This window comes from Triticum aestivum, chromosome 4B, assembly GCF_018294505.1.
Source record: "Triticum aestivum cultivar Chinese Spring chromosome 4B, IWGSC CS RefSeq v2.1, whole genome shotgun sequence".
In the NCBI taxonomy this organism is placed as follows: Eukaryota; Viridiplantae; Streptophyta; class Magnoliopsida; order Poales; family Poaceae; genus Triticum; species Triticum aestivum.
In genome coordinates this window covers 422426808-422448157 of record NC_057804.1, presented here as the reverse complement: position 1 = coordinate 422448157, position 21350 = coordinate 422426808, and the positions used below count along the sequence as shown (strand labels likewise).

General features: G+C 47.9%; 1 long non-coding RNA gene across 1 annotated transcript; it reads left to right on the top strand.

Moving 5' to 3' along the window:
• On the top strand, positions 1-1701 carry LOC123094927 (uncharacterized). The gene is made up of 3 exons (XR_006446043.1): positions 1-323; positions 1172-1459; positions 1535-1701. It is a non-coding gene; the product is annotated as an uncharacterized lncRNA (long non-coding RNA).
• Positions 1702-21350: the final 19649 nt, after the last annotated feature.

The following is a 21350-nucleotide window of genomic DNA, read 5'->3' as shown; positions in this document are numbered from 1 at the left end:
GAAAAGCTATTCGCACGATCTCTCGCCCATCCCGCACGACCTCTAGCGGTCTCGCCCCCTCCTCCTCCTCCTGCACCGTTCCTCCCGCACCGTTAGCCGCCGGAGCCGCTACCTGTCGCACCCTTCGCCACGGAAGAGCCGGAGCCGCCGCAGGTCGCGGCCCTTCGCCGCGGGAGAGCCGGAGCCGCCACCCGACGCGCGCCACGGGAGCCGCGTAGGTCGCCGTCCTTCGCCGCGGGAGAGCCGGAGCCGCCACCCGTCGCGCGCCGCGGGAGCCGCCGCAGGTCGCGCCCTTCGCCGCGCCGTAGCGCCCTTCGCCGCAGGTCGATGCCGCGCCCTTTGCCTTTTGTTGGACGCATCCCTGATATTACATAGCATTGTTTTGTTAGTGCCTTTGAACTGTTGTGCCATGGTGATTTGTGAATAACAAAGAAAAGTTCAGAATAACTCAAGTTGGCATGTGCGAGTGCCTGCGATACTCACGTTGTAGGAAAGACTCACTTACAGTTTTCTTAACTCTACCTCAGAATGTTACACCCATTTTTCGGCTCATTTCTTTTGTTTGGAGATTAGCATATGTTGGTATGTTTCTGTTCTTCAGTCGGAGTTGGTGGTCCAAACCCTGATCTTTGAGTTCAGCTGTACACAATTGATTTCTCCACATATTAAGATCAGAGATAATGTGCCATGGGGTGATCTTTGAGTTCAGCTGTAGGCAGTCAATTTGTCCACATATTAAGATCAGAGATATTGTGTCATGGTGACCTGTGTATAACTGAAATTCAGAATGAACTCAATCTACCATGTGAGTGCCTGCGATACACTCAGGTTGCAGTTTCTCAAATATTGAATGCTTAGTCCCTTGAGACTCCAGATTGGCTCAACTTGCAGTTTTCTGAACTCTACTTCAGAATGTTATACCCGATGTCTCGGCTCGCAATTTTTGGTGTTGCTTCTGTTCTTTGGTGACAGTTAGCTGTCTGAATGATTTAGCAAAGGATAGTTACATAGTATGGCAAAGTACATTTGGTATCCCGCTGAAGCTGAAAATATACAGAGCACCTGTAATTAGTTTTTGGTCAACGAATTTCAGCTAGATCATAGTGTTGCGGCTCTGAACTGTGGTGATTGTGCATGAGTGGAATTTTAGCTAGCTCGCCGCCCGCCGCAGGTCACCGCCCTTCGCACCCTTCGCTGCGGGAGCCGGAGCCGCCCGCCGCCCCGGGTCCTATTCTGCCCCCACGCGATTCGACGACGAGGACGCCGGCGGAGAACCGCTGCTACAAATCCTCACGCTCGCCTCCACCAGTCACATGGTCTCCAGTCATCAAGACGCCCTCACCCTCCTCAGACTGCTGCTGGTGCTGCCAACACCACTATCCTTCATCTCGATCCGGTTCCAGCAAGGAACCCATCGCCGCGCCGACCAGTCCAAGGAACTCACATCACCTCCATCAAGGTACTCGTGCTTCTGCATTGTCAGTTCCGATTTCATCAATGGGCGACGTCTACATGTTGTGTGTCTCACCTGCAGGAAAACAATGACCTATGTGATTAGAAATATGTGCTTGCTTCTTCATGAAGAGCCAAAAAAGGTACCAATTGGTCCTTCTATTTAAATAAATGATGCTGCATGTTTAAAATTATATGTTAATCCCATTATTTATTTTCAGTGCAAGAATATGCAGATAGAATACACACACACACACATTGTACATTAGCGCGCACAGGTTTTCTCCCTGTTACATATGCCTTTATAATAACTTGAGCTATCCATACTTGGATTAGCAACTAAATCTTAGATAATATGAAACTTGTTCTCACATGTCCATTTTCCATAATTCTTAGATGTCCATTCTAGATATTGAGCCTAGAAGCCTGCACTTCATGTGCAAAATATCTAAGATTTATAGCATTCACTCATATCTCTGGCCACAAGATACAATCACTGACTATATAGTACTACAAGCCATCAAAGAGTTATAATCAGCGGTGACTAGCTCCAGCGTTGTCGGGGGTTCTGAACCAATCCAAGTCATGGTTCTTCCCTCGGTACGAGCAAAGTTTGCTAGACTATCACTAACCTGATTTTGAGTTTGGTTTACATAAGTAATACAACTTTCATGGAGAGATAAAAGATATCTAATCTCTTTGACTAATGAAGCATAAATAGACCTATCTTTCTCTTGCTCTTGGATCAACTTTATAGCAACAAGTGAATCCATCTCAATGGCCACTGGACGATCACTTCGCTGGATCGCTAGAGATAACCCTTCCATGCAAGCACACAACTCTGCCTCCAAAGCTTCACGACACGAGTAGAGTGTTCTGCATGCTGAAAAGATTACACCTCCCAAAGGGGCCCGTAACACCATACCTGCTCCTGCCCTGCCAGCATCAAAAGATCCATCAGTGTTTAACTTCACCCACCTCCGGTGATGCGGCCCACTTGGGGACGGGCGGCGGGGGCAGGATATCAGCCTTAAGTAGCATGCGGTCATAAGAGATGACTGATTTACCCTTTGCTGGATCCATATGTGTGTTCGTTCTAATAGCAATTAGAGACTCAAGATAGCTAACAAGGAACCTCCTTGATACTTCAAGAGGCGGGGGAATCTTATTGTGCACTATCTCATTAAGTATGAACCAACACCTCCAGAGTGTCATAAGAAGCATGGACCTCTCTATTTCATGCAGTGGTTGTAGGACATGGAACAACCACTCCTTCCCGACATTCACCACAATATCCACCAGTTGAAGGTTCCAAACTTCGAACATATACAACCAAAGTTCCCGTGCTCTAGGGCAACGACATAACGGATGGAAGTTGTCTTCTGGTTCCACGCCACACACTGGACATATGTTTGTGGTTTCCAAGGTCCTCTTATGCTTATTAACCCAAGTAGGAAGGGAGTCTGAGACCACTCTCCAAGCAAAGTTTTTGACTGTTGGCGGGATATTAGTTTTCCATATCAAGTTCCAGATGGCCCGGCCGCCCTCCGGATTAGTACTAGACGCAGATTGAGATTCCCGGTTGGCTTCAGCAAAAGCAAACTCATATGCCGACTTCACCGAGAATTGTCCAAACCTCCCTGGTCCCCATGCAATTGTATCCTCCTCAAGCCTTGGAGATGCTCTAATTTTAATGATCTCATCCACATCATAAGGCCAAAAGTAATTCTGCAGCAAGTTCATATTCCACGATCCATTATCATTAAGTAGTTCGGACACATAGCAGATACGGCAATTACCTCTTGGAGAGACCGGTTTGAAAGAGTGGGGTCTAGGTATCCATATGTCTCTCCATACACGAATGTTTGCTCCATTGCCCACTCTCCAGACTAGTCCTTTTTTCAGGAGCTCTAGTCCATAACTTATATCTTGCCAAGACGGGGAAGCATTACCAGAAAAGACCGTGTCCTCGAGCTGACCATCCGGGTAATAACGAGATTTTAATAGTCGAGCACAAAAGGCTCTCCGTCCTATCAATAAGTCTCCAAGCTTGGCGAGCGAGGAGTGCTTGGTTGAACAGTCTGTAATCCCGGAATCCAAGCCCTCCTTCACATTTTGGCTGCATCAAATAATCCCAAGACTTCCAATGTACTTTGCTGCGCCCATCTTTAGAGCCCCAATAGAAGTTTCTAACCATCCTTGTTAGGTCATCACAAACTGAGAACGGTAGTTTAAAAACGCCCATGATGTATGTTGGGAGAGATTGTGCAACTGACTTGATTAAAACTTCACGGCCCGGCTGTGCCAACTGTCGTGGTTCTAAGTCTGACAGTAATGTACGGGGGGTACTAAGGAGAGGCAAGATCCTAGCTATGGAGTAGTTGTGCACACAAGTGTTTTACGAGTTCAGGCCCTTCTCGGAGGAAGTAACAGCCCTACGTCTCGGAGCCCGGAGGCGGTCGACTGGATTATATGTGTGAGAGTTACAGGGGTGCGAACCCTTCTGCCAGTGGAGAGGGGTGGCTTATATAGAGGATGCCGGGACCCCAACCTGCCCACGTAGCGGAGGGTTAAAGTACATTAAGGCCTGGTGTTACTGGTAATGCCTTACATAAAGTGTCATCATGACCATAAAGACTACTTAATTACGGACCGTTTGGATACAGAGTAGATCCTGAACTCCTGGTGGTCGAGTGAGTCTTCATGGTCGAGTGTCTTCAAGTTCGTCGAGTGTCTTCTAGTCCATCGAGTGGAATCTCTCTTGGTCGACTGGGAGACGGTCTCTTCTGTGGATGTCCTCGGGGAGGGTACCTTGGACAGGCCCATGACCCTACCCTAGGTACATGACTTCATCATTAGCCCCCGAATGGATCGAGGTTTGAGTGAGGAAGGAGTTGGCAATCTTTCCTGTTGGGGAACGTTGCAGAAAATTAAAATTTTTCCTACGGTTTCACCAAGATCCATCTATGAGTTCATCTAAGCAACGAGTCTAGGGAGAGAGTTTGCATCTACATACCACTTGTAGATCGCGTGCGGAAGCTTGCAAGGTGATGATGTAGTCGTACTCGACGTGATCCAAATCACCGATGACCTGCGCCGAACGGACGGCACCTCCGCGTTCAACACACGTACGGAACAGCCACGTCTCCTCCTTCTTGATCCAGCAAGGAAGGGAGGAGAGGTTGAGGGAGATGGCACCAGCAGCAGCACGACGGCGTGGTGTTGGTGGAGCTGCAGTACTCCGGCAGAGCTTCGCTAAGCACTATGGAGGTGGAGGAGGTGTTGGGGAGGGAGAAGGAGGCAACCAAAGGCCAGGGCGTTCAGGTATGAAGTCCCTCCTCTCCCCCACTATATATAGGGGTGCCAAGGGGGGGTGGCCGGCCCTAGGAGATCAAATCTCCTAGGGGGTGCGGCAGCCAAGGGGGGTTTTCCCTCCCCCCAAGGCACCTAGGAGGTGCCTTACCCTCCTAGGACTCTTGCCCCCCTTGAACCCTAGGCGCATGGGCCTATGTGGGGCTGGTACCCTTGGCCCATTAGGCCAAGGCGCACCCCCTTACAACCCATGTGGCCCCTCGGGACAGGTGGACCCACCCGGTGGACCCCCGGGACCCTTCCGGTGGTCCCGGTACAATACCGATAACCCCGAAACTTGTCCCGATGCCCGAAACAGGACTTCCCATATATAAATCTTTACCTCTGGACCATTCTGGAACTCCTCGTGACGTCTGGGATCTCATCCGGGACTCCGAACAACATTCGGGTTACTGCATATACATATCCCTATAACCCTAGCGTAACTGAACCTTAAGTGTGTAGACCCTACGGGTTCGGGAGACATGCAGACATGACCGAGACTCTCTTAGTCAATAACCATCAGCGGGATCTGGATACCCATGATGGCTCCCACATGCTCCTCGATGTTGTCATCGGATGAACCACTATGTCGAGGATTCGATCAAACCCTGTATGCAATTCCCTTTGTCAATCGGTACGTTACTTGCCCGAGACTCGATCGTCGGTATCCCAATACCTTGTTCAGTCTCGTTACCGGCAAGTCACTTTACTCGTACCGTAATGCATGATCCAGTGTCCAACACCTTGGTCACATTGAGCTCAATATGATGATGCATTACCGAGTGGGCCCAGAGATACCTCTCCGTCATACGGAGTGACAAATCCCAGTCTTGATCCGTGTCAACCCAACAGCTACTTTCGGAGATACCTGTAATGTACCTTTATAGTCACCCAGTTACGTTGTGACGTTTGGTACACCCAAGGCATTCTTACGGTATCCGTGAGTTACACGATCTCATGGTCGAAGGAAGAGATACTTGACACTTGCAAAGCTCTAGCAAAATGAACTACACGATCTTTTATGCTATGCTTAGGATTGGGTCTTGTCCATCACATCATTCTCCTAATGATGTGATCCCGTTATCAACTACATCCAATGTCCATAGTCAGGAAACCATGACTATCCGTTGATCACAACGAGCTGGTCAACTAGAGGCTTACCAGGGACATAGTGTGGTCTAAGTATTCACACGTGTATTACGATTTCCGGATAATACAGTTATAGCATGAATACAAGACAATTATCATGAACAATGAAATATAATAATACTTTTATTATTACCTCTAGGGCATATTTCCAACAGTCTCCCACTTGCACTAGAGTCACTAATCTAGTTACATTGTGATGAATCGAACACCCATAGAGTTCTGGTGTTGATCATGTTTTGCACGCGAGAGAGGTTTAGTCAGCGGATCTGCGACATTCATATCCGTGTGCACTTTGAAAATCTCTATGTCTCCATCTTGAACATTTTCACGGATGGAGTTGAAACGACGATTGATGTGCCTGGTCTTCTTGTGAAACCTGGGCTCCTTTGCGAGGGCAATAGCTCCAGTGTTGTCACAGAAGAGTTTGATCGGCCCCGACGCATTGGGTATGACTCCTAGGTCGGTGATGAACTCCTTCACCCAAATCGCTTCATGTGCTGCCTCCGAGGCTGCCATGTACTCCGCTTCACACGTAGATCCCGCCACGACGCTCTACTTGCAGCTGCACCAGCTTACTGCTCCACCATTCAACATATACACGTATCCGGTTTGTGACTTAGAGTCATCCGGATCTGAGTCGAAGCTAGCGTCGACGTAACCCTTTACGACGAGCTCTTCGTCTCCTCCATAAACGAGAAACATGTCCTTTGTCCTTTTCAGGTACTTCAGGATATTCTTGACCGCTGTCCAGTGTTCCTTGCCGGGATTACTTTGGTATCTTGCTACCAAACTTACGGCAAGGTTTACATCGGGTCTGGTACACAACATGGCATACATAATAGATCCTATGGCTGAAGCATAGGGGATGACACTCATCTCTTCTTTATCTTTTGCCGTGGTCGGTGACTGAGCTGAGCTCAGTCTCATACCTTGTAACATAGGCAAGAACCCCTTCTTGGACTGATCCATTCTGAATCTCTTCAAAATCTTATCAAGGTATGTACTTTGTGAAAGACCTATGAGGCGTCTCGATCTATCTCTATAGATCTTGATGCCTAATATATAAGCAGCTTCTCCAAGGTCCTTCATTGAAAAACACTTATTCAAGTAGGCCTTAATGCTGTCCAGAAATTCTATATTATTTCCCATCAGGAGTATGTCATCTACATATAATATGAGAAATGCTACAGAGCTCCCACTCACTTTCTTGTAAACGCAGGCTTCTCCATAAGTCTGCATAAACCCAAACGCTTTGATCATCTCATCAAAGTGAATGTTCCAACTCCGAGATGCTTGCACCAGTCCATAAATGGATCGCTGGAGCTTGCATACTTTGTTAGCGTTCTGAGGATCGACAAAACCTTCCGGCTGCATCATATACAGTTCTTCCTTAAGATGCCCGTTAAGGAATGCTGTTTTGACGTCCATCTACCATATCTCATAATCATAGTATGCGGCAATTGCTAACATGATTCGGACGGACTTTAGCTTCGCTACGGGAGAGAATGTCTCGTCGTAGTCAATCCCTTGAACCTGTCGATAACCCTTAGCGACAAGTCGAGCTTTATAGATGGTAACATTACCATCCGCGTCCGTCTTCTTCTTAAAGATCCATTTGTTTTCTATCGCTCGCCGATCATCGGGCAAGTCTTTCAAAGTCCATACTTTGTTTTCATACATGGATTCTATCTCGGATTTCATGGCTTCAAGCCATTTGTTGGAATCCGGGCCCGCCATTGCTTCTTCATAGTTCGAAGGTTCATTGTTGTCTAACAACATGATTTCCAGGACAGGGTTGCCGTACCACTCTGGTGCGGAACGTGTCCTTGTGGACCTACGAAGTTCAGCAGTAACTTGATCCGAAGTACCTTGATCATTATCATGGTTTTCCTCTTCAGTTGGTGTGGGCATCACAGGAACGGTTTCCTGTGCTGCGTCACTATCCCGCTCAAGAGGTAGTACTTCATCGAGTTCTACTTTCCTCCCACTTACTTCTTTCGAGAGAAACTCTTTTTCCAGAAAGCATCCGTTCTTGGCAACATAGATCTTGCCTTCGGATCTTAAGTAGAAGGTATACCCTATAGTTTCCTTAGGGTATCCTATGAATACGCATTTTTCCGACTTGGGTTCGAGCTTTTCAGGTTGAAGTTTCTTGACATAAGCTTCGCATCCCCAAACTTTTAGAAACGACAGCTTAGGTTTCTTTCCAAACCATAATTCATACGGTGTCGTCTCAACGGATTTAGACGGTGCCCTATTTAAAGTGAATGTAGCTGTCTCTAGAGTGTATCCCCAAAATGATAGCGGTAAATCGGTAAGAGACATCATAGACCGCACCATATCCAATAGAGTGCGATTACGACGTTCGGACACACCGTTTCGCTGAGGTGTTCCAGGCGGCGTGAGCTGTGAAACGATTCCACATTTCTTTAAGTGTGTACCAAATTCGTGACTTAAGTATTCTCCTCCACGATCTGATCGTAAGAATTTTATCTTTCGGTCACGTTGATTCTCCACCTCATTCTGAAATTCCTTGAACTTTTCAAAGGTCTCAGACTTGTGTTTCATTAAGTAGACATACCCATATCTACTCAAGTCATCTGTGAGAGTGAGAACATAACGATATCCTCCGCGAGCCTCAATGCTCATTGGACCGCACACATCGGTATGTATGATTTCCAACAAGTTGGTTGCTCGCTCCATTGTTCCGGAGAACGGAGTCTTGGTCATTTTACCTAAGAGGCATGGTTCGCACGTGTCAAACGATTCATAATCAAGAGACTCTAAAAGTCCATCGGCATGGAGCTTCTTCATGCGCTTGACACCAATGTGACCAAGGCGGCAGTGCCACAAGTATGTGGGACTATCGTTATCAACTTTAAATCTTTTGGCATCTACACTATGAACATGTGTAATATTACGCTCGAGATTCATTAAGAATAAACCATTGACCATCGGAGCATGACCATAAAACATATCTCTCATATAAATCGAACAACCATTATTCTCAGACTTAAATGAGTAGCCATCTCGTATTAAACGAGATCCAGATACAATGTTCATGCTCAAACTTGGCACTAAATAACAATTATTAAGGTTCAAAACTAATCCCGTAGGTAAATGTAGAGGCAGCGTGCCGACGGCGATCACATCGACTCTGGAACCATTCCCGACGCGCATCGTCACCTCGTCCTTCGCCAGTCTCCGTTTATTCCGCAGCTCCTGTTGTGAGTTACAAATATGAGCAACGGCACCGGTATCAAATACCCAGGAGTTACTACGAGTACTGGTAAGGTACACATCAATCACATGTATATCAAATATACCTTTGGTGTTGCCGGCCTTCTTATCTGCTAAGTATTTGGGGCAGTTCCGCTTCCAGTGACCCTTCCCCTTGCAATAAAAGCACTCAGTCTCAGGCTTGGGTCCATTCTTTGACTTCTTCCCGGTAACTGGCTTACCAGGCGCGGCAACATCTTTGCCGTCCTTCTTGAAGTTCTTCTTACCCTTGCCCTTCTTGAACTTAGTGGTCTTATTGACCATCAACACTTGATGTTCTTTCTTGATTTCAGCTTCTGCTGACTTCAGCATCGAGAACACTTCAGGAATGGTCTTTTCCATTCCCTGCATGTTGTAGTTCATCACAAAGCTCTTGTAGCTTGGTGGGAGCGACTGGAGGATTCTGTCAATGACCGCCTCATCTGGGAGGTTAATGTTCAGCTGGGTCATACGGTTGTGCAACCCAGACATCTTCAGGATGTGCTCACTGACAGAACTGTTTTCCTCCATCTTACAACTGTAGAACTTGTCGGAGACATCATATCTCTCGACCCGGGCATGAGCTTGAAAAACTAGTTTCAGCTCTTCGAACATCTCATATGCTCCGTGATGCTCAAAAACGCTTTTGGAGCCCCGGTTCTAAGCTGTAAAGCATGCCGCACTGAACGAGGGAGTAATCATCAGCGCGAGACTGCCAAGCATTCATAATGTCTTGGTTCTCTGGGACGGGAGCGTCACCTAGCGGTCCTTCTAGGACATATTGTTTCCTGGCAGCTATGAGGATGATCCTCAGGTTCCGGACCCAGTCCGTATAGTTGTTGCCATCATCTTTCAGCTTGGTTTTCTCTAGGAACGCGTTGAAGTTCATGTTGACATTAGCGTTGGCCATTGATCTACAAGACATATTTGCAAAGGTTTTAGACTAAGTTCATGATAATAAAGTTCTAATCAAATTATGAACTCCCACTTAGATTAGACATCCCTTTAGTCATCTAAGTGTTACACGATCCGAGTCGACTAGCCCGTGTCCGATCATCACGTGAGACGGACTAGTCATCGTCGGTGAACATTTTCATGTTGATCGTATCTTCCATATGACTCGTGTTCGACCTTTCGGTCTCCGTGTTCCGAGGCCATGTCTGCACATGCTAGGCTCGTCAAGTTAACCCTAAGTGTTTTCGCTGTGTAAAACTGTCTTACACCCGTTGTATGTGAACGTAAGAATCCATCACACCCGATCATCACGTGGTGCTTAGAAACGACGAACTGTAGCAACGGTGCACAGTTAGGGGAGAACACTTCTTGAAATTTTATAAGGGATCATCTTATTTACTACCGTTGTCCTAAGTAAACAAGATGCATAATACATAATAAACATCACATGCAATTATATAGTTGTGACATGATATGGCCAATATCATATAGCTCCATTGATCTTCATCTTCGGGGCTCCATGATCATCTTGTCACCGGCTTGACACCATGATCTCCATCATCATGATCTCCATCATCGTGTCTTCATGAAGTTGTCACGCCAACGACTACTTCTACTTCTATGACTAACGTTTAGCAATAAAGTAAAGTAGTTTACATGATGTTATTCAATGACACGCAGGTCATACAAAAAATAATGACAACTCCTATGGCTCCTGCCGGTTGTCATACTCATCGACATGCAAGTCGTGAATCCTATTACAAAGAACATGATCTCATACATCACAATTCATCATTCATCACAACTTCTGGCCATATCACATCACATGATCAATCGCTGCAAAAACAAGTTAGACGTCCTCTAATTGTTGTTGCATCTTTTACGTGGCTGCAATTGGGTTCTAGCAAGAACGTTTTCTTACCTACGAATCACCACAACGTGATTTTGTCAACTTCTATTTACCCTTCATAAGGGCCCTGTTCATCGATTCCGCTCCAACTAAGGTGGGAGAGACAGACACCCGCCAGCCACCTTATGCAACTTGTGCATGTCAATCGGTGGAACCGGTCTCACGTAAGTGTACGTGTAAGGTTGGTCCGGGCCGCTTCATCCCACAATACCGTTGAGCAAGAAAAGACTAGTAGAGGCAAGTAAGATGACAAAATCCACGCCCACAACAAAGTTGTGTTCTACTCGTGCAAAGAGAACTACGCATAGACCTAGCTCATGATGCCACTGTTGGGGAACGTTGCAGAAAATTAAAATTTTTCCTACGGTTTCACCAAGATCCATCTATGAGTTCATCTAAGCAACGAGTCTAGGGAGAGAGTTTGCATCTACATACCACTTGTAGATCGCGTGCGGAAGCTTGCAAGGTGATGATGTAGTCGTACTCGACGTGATCCAAATCACCGATGACCTGCGCCGAACGGACGGCACCTCCGCGTTCAACACACGTACGGAACAGCCACGTCTCCTCCTTCTTGATCCAGCAAGGAAGGGAGGAGAGGTTGAGGGAGATGGCACCAGCAGCAGCACGACGGCGTGGTGTTGGTGGAGCTGCAGTACTCCGACAGAGCTTCGCTAAGCACTATGGAGGTGGAGGAGGTGTTGGGGAGGGAGAAGGAGGCAACCAAAGGCCAGGGCGTTCAGGTATGAAGTCCCTCCTCTCCCCCCACTATATATAGGGGTGCCAAGGGGGGTGGCCGGCCCTAGGAGATCAAATCTCCTAGGGGGTGCGGCGGCCAAGGGGGGTTTTCCCTCCCCCCAAGGCACCTAGGAGGTGCCTTACCCTCCTAGGACTCTTGCCCCCCTTGAACCCTAGGCGCATGGGCCTATGTGGGGCTGGTGCCCTTGGCCCATTAGGCCAAGGCGCACCCCCTTACAGCCCATGTGGCCCCCCGGGACAGGTGGACCCACCCGGTGGACCCCCGGGACCCTTCCGGTGGTCCCGGTACAATATCGATAACCCCGAAACTTGTCCCGATGCCCGAAACAGGACTTCCCATATATAAATCTTTACCTCCGGACCATTCCGGAACTCCTCGTGACGTCCGGGATCTCATCCGGGACTCCGAACAACATTCGGGTTACTGCATATACATATCCCTATAACCCTAGCGTAACTGAACCTTAAGTGTGTAGACCCTACGGGTTCGGGAAACATGCAGACATGACCGAGACTCTCTTAGTCAATAACCATCAGCGGGATCTGGATACCCATGATGGCTCCCACATGCTCCTCGATGTTGTCATCGGATGAACCACTATGTCGAGGATTCGATCAAACCCTGTATGCAATTCCCTTTGTCAATCGGTACGTTACTTGCCCGAGACTCGATCGTCGGTATCCCAATACCTTGTTCAGTCTCGTTACCGGCAAGTCACTTTACTCGTACCGTAATGCATGATCCCGTGTCCAACACCTTGGTCACATTGAGCTCAATATGATGATGCATTACCGAGTGGGCCCAGAGATACCTCTCCGTCATACGGAGTGACAAATCCCAGTCTCGATCCGTGTCAACCCAACAGCTACTTTCGGAGATACCTGTAATGTACCTTTATAGTCACCCAGTTATGTTGTGACGTTTGGTACACCCAAGGCATTCTTACGGTATCCGTGAGTTACACGATCTCATGGTCGAAGGAAGAGATACTTGACACTTGCAAAGCTCTAGCAAAACGAACTACACGATCTTTTATGCTATGCTTAGGATTGGGTCTTGTCCATCACATCATTCTCCTAATGATGTGATCCTGTTATCAACTACATCCAATGTCCATAGTCAGGAAACCATGACTATCCATTGATCACAACGAGCTGGTCAACTAGAGGCTTACCAGGGACATAGTGTGGTCTAAGTATTCACACGTGTATTACGATTTCCGGATAATACAGTTATAGCATGAATACAAGACAATTATCATGAACAATGAAATATAATAATACTTTTATTATTGCCTCTAGGGCATATTTCCAACATTTCCGACCTGCCTTCTGGTGTTGTAAAGGTGTTTTGCTCTGGATCAATGACTTTCAAGTGAGGATGTCAACTTTCTTTCATTCGCCTTGATCCATTCTTTATATCTGTCGAGTGAACTTCATGAACTTGGAAATTTCCGAGCGACGGATCGCAAGAGATCTTCCGTCTGACAAGTTGTCCTGCGGTTAGCGGATTTAATGGGATCTGAATTTTGGGAAGCGCGCGAAGTGGGGAAGGCCGCGGTACTCGGATGGGATAAGGCAGAGACGTCTCGATTCCCGCGGCGCCTTTTTCACCACGTATCATTCGCGCGACTATTTCAGGATTTGACAGGATTGCCTGGGCCTACCTGTCAGCCACTCGGAAGTGACTCCATATAAGGAACCGGGCGGAGGTTTTTGAACAGTGCCTCCTCATTTCCCCCTCCCTCGTCTCCAGATTCAACCACTGCGCTTTCCAACTGCTCAGTGCCGCTGCTCCGTTCCAGCCTTGTCGGCGACAATGGTGAAGGAGAAGACGGCAGCTTTGGAGCGGGCGAAGAAGGCAACGGTGCAGGCGAAGGGAAGAGCGACCAGTCGGGGTGGTTCCTCGTCGCGGTCCCGCCTGCCACAAGGTTGGATCCAAGGGGATTGGATCCGTTCGACCATCACCCAGAAGGATCTCGACGACCTGGCCAACGAGGGGCTGATCAAGCACGGAGCAGCAAGGCTTCCAGGGACGGAGTGGCAGCCGTAGCCTCAGGAGGGTGAGTGTGTCCTCCTAGCGACTCATGTCGATCGTGGGTTTTCTTTGCCGCCGCATCTCTTCTTTCGGGGGTTCCTGAACTTCTTCGGGGCTCAGCTCCATCACTTCACACCCAATTCTATTGCCTATCTCGTCGCTTTCGTGTCTCTGTGCGAAAACTTCTTGGGTTGTCGGCCGCATTGGGGCCTTTTCAAACACATATTCACTTGTCGCCCTTAGACGGTCAAAAAGGCCAATCTGAATGACGAGAGAACCCAAGTAATCTAGATGTGTGGGGGTCTTGGGGTCCACATGAGGAGTAAGAGTGCCTTTCCAGCTATGACCCTTCTCGAGTCAGTTAGAGGGTGGCAGTCAACCTGGTTCTACTGCCAAGACCGGTCAACGCCAGGGCAGTCGACTGGGCTCCCTCCCTTCACCATGAGTCGAGTGAACAAGCCATCTTCTCTGAAAGTGATTCCGGAGGAGAAGGCTCAGGTTAAAATGCTGATGGAGCGGGTAGTCCAACTCATTTGCGATGGCGTGACTGGCATGGATCTTCTGGAGGTTTTCCTTCGACGGCGTATCCAGCCACTCCAGTACCGGGGTCACCCGATGTGGTTGTACTCTCGTACTGAAGACACCACTCGGGTCCACCCAGAAGAGTCGACGATGTCACACTGGAGAGGTGGATGACTGCCATCACGGGGAACAAGGACAACCCTCGTGGAGCCAGGAGGATCCCGCCACTCGACCAATCTTATGAGGCGGACAAGGTATGATCACTTATCTCCAGTCGTAATCATGCTTCGTCCATCCTGTTTTGATATAGATCAGTCGATCGACTTTTGTCTTGTTTGTTGTCTTTCAGGCTACCACTGAGTTGTATTCGATGCCCAACGGGGCGCAAGCATAGACCGAGGAGGAGGAAGGGAGTGGAGGCGAAAGTCAAGAGGAGTGGGAGTCGGTCGGCGACGAGGATGATGAAGATGCAGGCTCCGATGAGGAGGAGGAGGAAGAAGAGGAGGAGGAAGTTGTGCCTCCCCGTTCTGAAAGAAGGTCCAAGCTCACCCACGACCCTGCGGTCGAACGTGGCAAGGGAGTCGTGCCTGCTGGGCAATCGACGAAACGCCCTCGGCCGACTTCACCGGCGCCGACTGAGAAGGCGTCGAAGCAACCCTGAGCGTCCCCGACAAAGCCGGGGAAGGCCCTACCGAAGATGAGGATGGAGATCCCGACTGTTTCTGGGTAACAGCATAAATCATGTTTTTTTTTCCTTTTAACATGGATATATTCTTTGTCGACTCGATCGATGACCGACTGATTTTTGAAATCACAGTGCTGCTACTTCTGAAACTTCAGCCAGGCATGAGGATCAAGAAATGGAAGATGCTGCTACTTCTCATCCTGGTATGATCTGTGCAGTTTCGCTTTCGGTCGATTGGATCTTTATTTTTGACTTTGAACTTTTTCTGCAGCTCCACCTAGCGTTATCATCGATCTCCCTCACGATGACGATGAAGCGCCGCTAAGGCAAAGGAGGAGCAGGAAGTCGACTGCTAGCAAGACTGCTCAGGTTGCGTCAGCACCTGAACCATTGGTTCCGGAGGGGAGCAATGTTGCTCGGGCTACTATGTCCTTTGCGGATCCGTTGACAAGTGCCCGTCCTCCGTCGTCGAGTGCTGATCCACCTTCTCTCTTCTCCACATACCACGTCCCGGAGGACCAGGCAGGCGCTGCCAAGGAAGCCATACGCCAAGCGGGGATCATGATGGAGTAGGTGAAGGCAATCCGAGTCGCCAGCCAAGCAGGTTACGACGCGAGTTCAGCTCTTCAGATCAATGTCCAGGTTAGTTGGACACCGACTGAAAATCTTAGTGTTTTTCATGCACCCACTGGGTGTGTCAATTGGAATGTCTGTATTAGTGGGGGCACGCTGAGTGCACCCACTGGGTGTAGTCCCCGAGACTATGGTGGATTGCTTGCAGTCGACTGTAGTCTTTAAGCCTTGAACTTTCTCATTTTTACCTGTTTCACTCGAACTGGTCGAGTGGGATCATGGAACCGGTGGGGGCACGCTGAGTGCACCCACTGGGTGTAGTCCCCGAGACCATGGTCGACTGCTGGCAGTCGGCTATGGTCTGAATAATTCTTCGTTTTTTTGTCTAACTGCTGACAGTTAGGTGCTTCCGGTCGACTGATCGACTCTGAGTCTAGCTGAGAGAACTAGTGGGGGCACGCTGAGTGCACCCACTGGGTGTAGTCCCCGAGACTACAGTTGAATGTTTAGATTCAGCTGTAGTCTTAGAAACACTACAATTTTTTTTAGCCACTCGGAAGTGATCTGTCTTTGATGACTGTCGCCTGATCTTTCACAGAAATCTTGTGACCTTGTTTCTCGTTATACCGAGTTGGAGAACAAGCATATCCAGCTTGAACTTGATCTGAAGCTTGTCCAGGAGAACTTCACGAAGGCGAAGGAGGAGGCAAAAGGTATGTTTGGTGAGAATCTTGACGACTGTCTTTGCTTCTTGCCTTTCTTCGAGTCTGATCTTATTGTGATTTTGCAGATAAACTAAGGGATGCTCTGAAGAAGAAGGACCTTGACCTCGCCGAGGCGCAAAAAGCAGCTTCGTACAAGACCAAACTTGCAGAAGAGAAGTTGGCTTCGGTCAACAAACTTGAAGAGGAAAACACTAATCTGAAAGCTGCTCTTGACGTGGCCAACCAGGAGGTCACTCGACTGAAGAATGACAAGATGGTCCTGATTGACAAAGCTGGCGAACTGGCGGGAAAGAAGAATGACTTGGAGGTTTATCTGGGAGGACTCGCCAAGAAGCTATTCCTCATGCTCGAAGGTAACCCCTTTTATCCGATTGGTAATTACCGACTTGCTGTAGGAACGTTAGCTTATCTTTGAATCGTGTTCACAGAATTCTGCCAAAACTTTGAAGAAGAGACTAGTCGAGTGGAGACTGGCTTGGACCCCATCAACTCTCCAGTGAAAGATGAAGCCGCTATGAACGTGCTCCGCCTCGAGTCTCGCATTGCTGCAGTGGTCGACTACCTTGCAAGACTGAAGGCTGCAACGTCGCGCATCAATACATCACTCTGGCCAGAAGAAACACTTCAGAACGACCTCGAGTCTCTGATGACTCGACTGAACGAAGTTCCAAGTCAAGTGCAAGAATGGAAGAAGTCTTCTGCCAGGTGTGGTGCCGATGTTGCTCTGTCCTTAGTCCGCGTCCACTGCAAGGAAGCGAGAGAAGACAAGCTGGTGTCTCTCAAGGCGGCTAATACCAGGAAGCATGACTTCCGTTCTTTCATGGAGACCTTCATTGTTGCTGCCACTCGGATCACAGACGGGATCGATCTGGATGAGTTTGTTGCGCCTTCCAGCCCTCCGCAGGAGGGGTAAAAAACTTCTATGCTTGATGCTTTGAATTTGCCTCGGAATGCCGAGTGATTTTTGTAACCGATAAACCTTAACAGGCTCAGTGCCTGAGCACTTCTGGATCCGTAGGACGTTATCCGAACTTGGTTTGCCGTTGAAATATGTTTGCTTCTGCTTTCGAACAACCATCTTTCTTGGGTTGGAATATATACTAGTGTCTGTGATGCTCTTTTGTAGGTAGGGACGAAGCACAAATTGCAATTGACTTGTACTCGTCATGTTTAGGCGAGTGCTGGGCTGCAGCTAAGCCTCCGAGTGGGAGATTTGTTCTCCACTCGACAGGATTTTCGAAACTTAGGCGAGCACTGGGCTGCAGCTAAGCCCCCGAGTGGGAGGTTTGCTCACCACTCGGTAGGATTTTCAAAAACTTAGGCGAGCACTGGGCTGCAGCTAAGCCCCTGAGTGGGAGGTTTGCTCTCCACTCGGTAGGATTTTAGAAACTTAGGCGAGCACTGGGCTGCAGCTAAGCCCCCGAGTGGGAGGTTTGCTCTCCACTCGGTAGGATTTTAAAAACTTAGGCGAGCACTGGGCTGTAGCTAAGCCCCCGAGTGGGAGGTTTGCTCTCCACTCGGTAGGATTTTCGTGGCATAGTTTTGGAGGAGAAGGTAGCAGTCGACCTGCGCTTCGTCCTCCTTGTGGAGCGCACGTTGTATTTGTGGCGTAGCTCGGAAGGAGAAGGCAGGAGTCGACCTGCGCCTCGTCCTCTTCGCGGAGCGCACGTTGTATTTGTGGCGTAGCTCGGAAGGAGAAGGCAGGAGTCGACCTGCGCCTCGTCCTCTTCGTGGAGCACACTTTGTATTTTATACTTAGGCGAGTACTTGGACTGCAGCTAAGCCTCCGAGTGGAAGGCTGGCTTACCACTCGGTAGGGTTTCCAAAAACTTAGGCGAGCACTGGGCTGCAGGTAAGCCTCCGAGTGGAAGGCTGGCTTACCACTCGGCAGGATTTTGTTTTAACTTAGGCGAAACGGATTCACAGCTAAGCCTCCGAGTGGAAGGCTGGCTTACCACTTGGTAGGATTTTGTTTTAACTTAGGCAAAACGGATTCCCAGCTAAGCCTCCGAGTGGAGGGCTGGCTTACCACTCGGTAGGATCTTTTTTTACAAACTTAGGCGAAACGGATTCGCAGCTAAGCCACCCACTGGGTGTCACGCCCAATATGCGATACTATCCTAAAGAGACTCGAAGGTCCCACCAAGGATAGAACCGCATATTGAAACGCTTTTGCAAGGTGGATATCATTACATCAACATTACATAATAGATGGGGATACATACCAGAGGCATACAATGCCACACGAATACAACATCATATCATACATGAGAACAACATCCGACTACGGATGAAACACAAACAGAGGCTCAAACGACATCCACCCTGCTAGCCCAGGCTGCCGACCTGGAACCTATCCCCTGATCGAAGAAGAAGCAGAAGAAGAACTCCAAGACAAGAAAACATCGCTCTCGCGTCATGATCATCATACAACCTGTACCTGCAACTGTTGTTGTAGTAATCTGTGAGCCACGAGGACTCAGCAATCCCATTACCATGGGTATCAAGACTAGCAAAGCTTAAAGGGAATGGAAGGGGTAAAGTGGTGAGGTTGCAGCAGCGACTAAGCATGATATGGTGGCTACATACGCAAATAAGAGCGAGAAGAGAGCAAAAGGAACGATTGTGAAACTAGCAATGATCAAGAAGTGATCCTGAACTCCTACTTACGTCAAACATAACCCAGAAACCGTGTTCATTTTCCGGACTCCGCCGAAAAGAGACCATCACGGCTACACACACGGTTGATGCGTTTTAATTCGGATCTGGTGTCAAGTTATCTACAACCGGACATTAACAAATTCCCATCTACCTATAACCGCAGGCATGACTTTCGAAAGATTATACCCTGCAGGGGTGTCCCAACTTAGCCCAAGACAAGCTCTCGCGATCAACGAAGGAATAGACCTTCTCCCAGGAAGACCCGATCAGACTCGGAATCCCGGTTTACAAGACATTTCGACAATGGTAAAACAAGACCAGCAAAGCCTCCCGCTGTGCCGACAAATCCCGATAGGAGCTGCACATATCTCGTTCTCAGGGCACACTGGATGAGCAAGACGTCGGGTTGGCATAGACCTTGGTTGCCCAGGGGGCGCCGGACATCGCTCGGTTTGGACCAACACTTAGACAGGCATTGGCCCGGGGGGGCTAAAATAAAGATGACCCTCGGGTTGGCCGACCCAAGGGAAAGGTATAGGTAGTGGTGAGGCAAATGGTAAAACCAAGGTTGGGCCTTGCTGGAGGAGTTTTATTCAAAGCGAACTGTCAAGGGGGTCCCATAAATCACCCAACCGCGTAAGGAACGCAAAATCCGGGAACATAACACCGGTATGATGGAAACTAGGGCGGCAAGAGTGGAACAAAACACGAGGCATAAGGCCGAGTCTTCCACCCTTTACCAAATATATAGATGCATTAATAATATAAGAGATAATGTGATATCCCAACAAAATCATGTCCGCCATGGAGCAATCTTCAACTTCACCTGCAACTAGCAACACTATAAGAGGGGCTGAGCAAAAGCGGTAACATAGCCAAATGACGGTTTGCATAGGAAAGGTGTCAAAGGTTAGAGGTTCATGGCAATATGGGAGGCTTGATAAATAGGTGATAGGTAGCGCAGCATAGCGAAAGAGCGAAGCAACTAGCATAGCAATGATAGTAGTGAGATCCAGGGTAGCGGTCATCTTGCTTGAAATCCCGCAAGGAAGAAGAACGAGTCCATGAAGAAGACGAACGGGAGTAGTCGAACGAATCCTCACAATCGCAACATTACCGGGACTAAGAAGCAACACCGGAAATAAACAAACAACATGGTAAATGCACAAGCATAAACATGGCATGATGCACAAACAAGTATGATGCATGTCCGGTTTAAATGAGGCATGGCATGGCAAAGCAAGTTCATAGGGTGCATGGATCACTAGGAAAACACATGGAAACAACTGAACTTAATGTTAACAGGCTGGCAGCAACATTATGAAGCAACTTTGGAGCAAGATATGAACAATCTACAACAAGCTATAAATGCAACCAGGGGCTTGTATGGTTAGAGGATGACATGTAGATCAAAACATATTTAATGATCACCTCCAGATTATGCATAGAATGATTAGTAGCAACATGTTTATATAGCATCACGAAATAACAGAATCAGCCTAGCAAAACAGCAACATCAAGTACACTACTTAACAAGCTCGATTCACTCACCACAAGTCATTGCATGACAAGATAAGCATAGCATCATCAAGAAGACATGTTTATGAAACAAAACAAGGCAAGAACAAGTCCATAGCATGCAAGGATCAACTATAGCATCCTCGGCTAAATTGAATAACACGTAAACAATCTGCGAGGAAACATTTTGAAGCAAAAGTAGAGCACGAAAATGACATGCTAGACTACTCCATAATTACAATAAGAGGCATGAATGGATAGACAATAACCACATGTTCAAAACATCCTTACTGAAGTATCTCAAAATATGCATGGATCTCTCTGTAGCATCAAGTTTACATGGCATCAAAATAATAGCAGAACAGGGACTAAAATCAGCAATATCACAAAGCCTAGTTTGCATGCTTGTGCTAGTCACCATATTGATCACAAAAATACATGGCATATACCACTGTAAAGAAGACATAGCATAGATCAAAACACATGTAGACATCAACCTCATAGGATACATACATCAATCATGGCAAAAATGACAAAAGAGCTCGTTCTGTTAAGAAACAGGAACTAACATTATGAAGCACTCTTACAACGATGATTCGGGAATCTAGATGAACTCAAATGAACATGATGCAATGGAATGAAATGATGTACTCTTCGAGACGAACAATTTGACATATTACACGCACAAAACAGAGCTATGGATGCAGAGATATGATGCGTTGAACATGTGACTAGAATGCAAAAATACATGACTTAGAGAAAATCCGGGGGGGGAGTCAACCTGCGGATTTT